The sequence below is a fragment of the Chiloscyllium plagiosum genome, chromosome 26 (genome assembly GCF_004010195.1).
Source record: "Chiloscyllium plagiosum isolate BGI_BamShark_2017 chromosome 26, ASM401019v2, whole genome shotgun sequence".
In the NCBI taxonomy this organism is placed as follows: Eukaryota; Metazoa; Chordata; class Chondrichthyes; order Orectolobiformes; family Hemiscylliidae; genus Chiloscyllium; species Chiloscyllium plagiosum.
The window spans coordinates 22,961,670-22,966,899 of record NC_057735.1 but is presented as its reverse complement, the minus strand read 5'-3'; the positions used below and the strand labels follow the sequence as shown (position 1 = coordinate 22,966,899).

Here is a 5,230-nt window from a genome sequence, read left to right as displayed (position 1 = left end):
ACATGTACTATATGACAACAGTTTCCTCATTTAAATGAAATGTATAGAACATTGAGCTTATCCCAAGAAACTGCACAGGGCACTATATAAGATTTTTTGTTTCCTTGTATGAAGGAAATAATCCTCAGTCACATTCCACCGAGATGTAAAGATGATGTTTAATCACTTGAGCATGTAAATTCAATTGATCAGTTTCTGCTCATACTCATTTTGAATGAAGATTTATAGTATAAATGTTTGACACTAGGTACTTTTAATCTGTAGTTTATAGAACTCCTGACTTAAGCAGGATTACATTTTTAATTCACTAATTAATTAATTTTTAATGTTTCATAAAGAATATGCAATAATCAGGTCCTATGCTTTAATTAGTTTAATTAGGTATTCTTCTCTGGTTTCTGCTTGTTTGAAGGCACTTGAACAATCCACTCACTTGGTGTGAATATATGAATGTTTTATCCAATGATGAGTTTCTCAAATTAAAGGAGCAAAGAGTAAAGGTAATCTATAATGACAGTCACCCTCTGTATTTAATCCACTGTTCTTCCACACTTTTAATACCCTGTATTTTTTCCAATCTTTCTTGGCATCACTCATAATGATAAACTGTCTCTACTTCAATCTTAGAGACCAGTCTGAGTCAGATCAATCTTGGAATTCTTTGGAAAGTCTCTTAAGTTGTGATGTTCTTTCAGATTTTGATTTTGAACTTCAGGATGGCAAAGCATGGTCCAACTGCAAAGTTTCCTTCAGTTGATGTTCCCAGAGAAATAAAATAACACATGTATCATCTTCTCATGTTAACAGGGTGCAGGTGGGGTAGTAACACCTTTGGGATAGGCTGCCTTGCCACATCAGTGAATGGCTTTGGCCAATTCACACTATCACAGCAGATTAATCATTGATAAATTGCAGCAGATGCCCAGCTCTCATGTTATTTTGCTTGTCTTTACTCATTATTATGTTGCAAGTGTCTCTATGGTCATTGCACATAATACATACACAATGCAGTAACCTACTGTAAGCTCAAGATTAAAAAATAATAATTCATAAACTCCTTTCAAAAGGTAACTATTGAAATTCAAATCTAATGGAAACTATTCTGATCGAGGTGCTTCATAATAGGAGTGCTAGGGTGAAATCGAATCTCGAAAGTGTTGTTACAACCTGATGTATGAGCTTCGACTCCAAAGTCCAGGTTTTGCACAAGAAAAACAAAATCAGTTAACTTTCTTTTTCCGTCGTGATTTATGGGACGGAATGGCCGTTTCCTTTTCTTCAGCGGCTTCGGAATTCCTTGGCAAAAGATTGTAGGAGAAAGTAGCTGTGATGAAGTAAGCCACCACGCCGGTATATCCCCCCAGCAACAAGCAGAGAGGCTGGGCAATTAGGAAGAGACAGGCCACATTCACAGCGGCTCGATTATCCAGTATTAGTTCATTTTTTTTGCAGCTGCTGACGACTTTGTAAAAGTAAATCAAAGCGACCAGTGCAAATACAGTCTGATCGTGCATCATTGTGTTTCTTTTCGAGAAGAAAATGGAACAGACTGCAGATTTCCTCTTTTCCGTGTCACCGAGATCGCGTGTAATAGATTGGGACCTCTGTTCCTCACAGGTAAATATTAACCGAACAGTATCTTGTGGGTTTTATTGATCTTGGACTTTGTAGGTTTAACAACCTGCACTAATGGCATGATTGTCACTTCAGTTCACTTCTCTGCGAATTTAGTTGGTGTCCCTATGTTTAAAACCGTTTCCTTTTCGCTTTTTTTTGCAGGTTTCATCTTTTCTCCCACATTTCCCCTTTTCTGTTTCACCTACGTTCCTCTCCTGTTTTCAATCTGTCGCTTTCCATTTCCTGGCCACATCTTTTGTTGTTCATTGTGTTCTTCACATTCTGGAATCTGCTTTGAGTTTGTTTCTATTTTCTTCAACGCTATGTATTTTTTTTCCCTGCACGGTCCTGTATTTTCTGACTTATCAGCATCATTCACACAATTGACTTAACTGATCGTTTCATTTATAATCCGCTGAATTATTTATTTAAAGAAATACTCTCTGGTGGATAGATTTAATGACAATAATAGATCTATTTTGTAGAAATACTGCAAGGTCAGTGGATAGATGATCTGTTGGTGTGTAAAAATCAAATATAATAACAATATATGATTTTAAGGGGAGACTATAGGGAAGCAAATTCAATATAATTCTCTCTAGCATTAATACTTTGGTTCGCTTCTACAAAGTCATCACCAGGTACCAGAAAGTTAAACTAATACTGGATAATGGAGCCTCTGGGAGGCTGTTGGTAACTGGAAGGGTTTAGAGGGTAATGGGCCAATGCTGGCTAATGGGATTAGATTTACTGAGGATATTTGGTCGGCATGGACAAGTTGGACCGAAAGGTCTGTTTCCATGCTGTACAACTCATTTTATAACTGGGTGCCCTTTGTAAAACTAGTGATCAATCATATACGCCAAATGGTCAGTGTTCATTTGTGTAGAAATCCACAATTTAGATCAATTTGGTTTAATGCTCTCCGAGTTGCCCAACAACCTGCCACACATATATAAAGTTTTGCACAAAATATTTGGTACAACTTTATGGGTGCTAATCCATAATTGTATCTGAACGCAGTGACTGTGCAGTCATCAACACACATAGAGTCGTGAGTTGGTTGGGATAGTTCTGCTTGGCTGTATTAACAGATGAATAATTATAAGCACGAGAAAGCAAATATTGTGGATGCTGGGAATCTGAAACAAGCACAGAGAATGCTGGAGAAACTCAGCAGGTCTGACAGCACCTTGGGAGAGAGAAGCAGAGACAATGTTTTGAGTTCAATATGAGTCCTCAGAACTGATCCTATCTTGTAGAAGTCATAGCAGACTCAGAATGTTACCTCTGTATTCTCTCTCCTAAGGTGCTGCCAGACCTGCTGAGTTTCTCCAGTATTCTCAGTGCTTGTTTCAGATTCCCAGCATCCACAATATTTGCTTTCTAGTGCACGTAATCATCCATCTGTTAATATTTAGAAACTTAAATATTCAGAAATTATGTTTTTTTACGGAAAAATAACACTTGACATTTTGATTTTGGAAATGGTTTTAAGACCATAAGACATAGGAGCGGAAGTAAGGCCATTTGGCCCATCGAGTCCACTCCGCCATTCAATCATGGCTGATGGGCATTTCAACTCCACTTACCTGCATTCTCCCCGTAGCCCTTAATTCCTTGTGACATCAAGAATTTATCAATTTCTGCCTTGAAGACATTTAGCGTCCCAGCCTCCACTGCACTCCGTGGCAATGAATTCCACAGGCCCACCACTCTCTGGCTGAAGAAATATCTCCGCATTTCTGTTCTAAATTTACCCCCTCTAATTCTAAGGCTGTGCCACGGGTCCTAGTCTCCTATATTGAAGTTGTATGAGTAAAATCTTTGCAGATGCCATCAAGTAAGAAGGCAGCCTGAATATTAGAGAAAGATTCAAGCATGTCTATGGGCTGTGTGCTGAAAGATGAAATTAGGAAGGGCATCTGGGTGTCTTTGGGTCAGCATGGACTAGATAGGTTGAACAGCCCCAACTGTCTTGTTTTTATGGTTCTGTGTAAGAGGAATTAAATCCAATCTTTCCTTTCTCTTTGGTACTTTCCTGTAAAAGAACGATTTGCACAATTTAATCTGGTCATTGTGAAATAAATTGTTTGGAACCAAGGAAATGGAATACATGTAAAATGGAATCACAGTACAACATACTGATCAAGAAAATAACCTGCGAATTACAGAAGATAAATTATCCCAAACTGTCTAGATCCTTCTGCAGCCTCCCCACTTCCTCAGTACTACCTGCCTGCCCACCTAACTTTGTATCATCGGCAAACTTCACTAGAATACCCCCAGTCCCTTCATCCAGATCATTAATATATAATGTGAACAGCTGCGGCCCCAAAACTGAACCCTGCGGGACACCACTTGTCACCGGCTGTAATTCCAAAAAAGGACCTTTTATCCCAACTCTCTGCCTTCTGTCAAACAGCCAATCCTCAATCCATACCAGTAGCTCACCTCGAACACCATGGGCCCTCACCTTGCTCAGCAGCCTCCCGTGTGGCACCTTATCAAAGGCCTTTTGGAAGTCTAGATAGACCACATTCACTGGGTTTCACTGGTCTAACCTACTTGTCACCTCTTCAAAGAATTCCAACAGGTTTGTCAGGCACGACCTCCCCTTACTAAATCCATATTGACTTGTTCTAATCCGACTCTGCTCTTCCCAAGAATTTAGAAACCTCATCCTTAATGATGGATTCTAGAATTTTACCAACAACCGAGGTTAGGCTAATTGGCCTATAATTTTCCATCTTTTGTCTTGATCCTTTCTTGAACAAGGGGGTTACAACAGTGATCTTCCAATCATCCGGGACTTTCCCTGACTCCAGTGACTTTTGAAAGATCTCAACCAATGCCTCCGCTATTTCCTCAGCCACCTCCCTCAGAACTCTAGGATGTATCGCATCGGGGCCAGGAGATTTATCAATTTTAAGACTTTTTAGCTTTTCTAGCACTTTCTCTTTTGTGATGGCAACCATACTCAACTCAGCCCCCGACTCCCTTTAATTATTGGGATATTACTCACGTCTTCCACTGTGAAGACTGACGCAAAGTACTTGTTAAGTTCTCCTGCAATTTCCTTATCTCCCATCACTAGGCTTCCAGCATCAGTTTGAAGTGGCCCAATGTCTACGCTTGCCTGTCGTTTGTTTCTTATGTATTGAAAGAAATTTTTACTATCATTTCTAATATTACTGGCTAGCCTACCTTCATATTTGATCCTCTCCCTCCTTATTTCTCTCTTTGTTAAGCTCTGTTTGTTTTTGTAGTCTTCCCAATCTTCTGATTTCCCACTGCACTAGGCCACTTTATAGGATCTCTCTTTTTCTTTAATACATTTCCTGATTTCCTTTTTCAGCCATGGCTGTCTAATCCCTCCCCGGATAATATTTATTTTCTTGGGGATGAACCTCTGTACAGTGTCCTCAATTATACCCACAAACTCCTGCCATTTTTGCTCTACTGTCTTCCCCGCTAGGCTCTGCTTCCAGTCTATTTTCGTCAGTTCCTCTCTCATGCCCTCACAATTTCCTTTATTTAACTGTAACACCATTACATCCGATTTTGCCTTCTCTCTTTCAAACTGCACACTGAACTCTACCATATTATGATC

The 5,230-nt window shown here is 39.5% G+C and overlaps 1 protein-coding gene across 3 annotated transcripts in view; it reads left to right on the top strand.

The window, feature by feature from the left end:
• Nucleotides 1–1,022: 1,022 nt before the first annotated feature.
• The window catches only part of LOC122563195 (copine-8-like), a 583,848-nt gene continuing 579,640 nt past the window's right edge, over nucleotides 1,023–5,230 (top strand). For all 3 annotated transcript variants that reach the window (XM_043716737.1, XM_043716734.1, XM_043716736.1), the window contains exon 1: nucleotides 1,023–1,617. The gene's annotated coding sequence lies outside the window, so the exon portion shown is untranslated. The remainder of the gene's footprint in view (nucleotides 1,618–5,230) is intronic.